Raw genomic sequence first — 501 nt, 5'->3', positions numbered from 1 at the left:
TGCAGAGCCTCAGTAAATCTGCCTTTGCTTTTTATCAGTGTCCCTGGTCTAAATTCTTTTATATCAGGAGACAAGAACCCAAACTCATTGGTAATATTCTCATTTCTAAAATTCTACCATTAGATTTCGTTTCTCCGTGTTAGTAGAAATGTAAATACCCTCTACACTGATAAGGTTTTCAATTCTATATGCCATTGCAACTCTAGTACTTTCCAGGTGACAGCTACGTGAGAACAATTCTATACCCAATTGCTAAGGTTTGAGAGGGAAAGGAAAGAGAAAATATGTCTGCATAGTATCATGAAGAGCCCCCCAAAACCTAAGCATATGAAACTCAGGAGAACGAGAAGAGCGCTAATACTGCTTCTATTGTCTTATTCTGCTCTGGGGTGAGTCCTACAATTATGTAACTGAAAATCTAAAGCATTGACAGTAATTTGCAGAAAGCAAAAGCAAACAAGAAACTTTATCTAAATGGTTGCGTCCGCAAAGGCGACATCT

The sequence above is a fragment of the Myotis davidii genome, unplaced genomic scaffold (assembly GCF_000327345.1).
Source record: "Myotis davidii unplaced genomic scaffold, ASM32734v1 scaffold102, whole genome shotgun sequence".
NCBI classification, from domain to species: Eukaryota; Metazoa; Chordata; class Mammalia; order Chiroptera; family Vespertilionidae; genus Myotis; species Myotis davidii.
Note: the sequence above shows the minus strand (reverse complement) of the source record.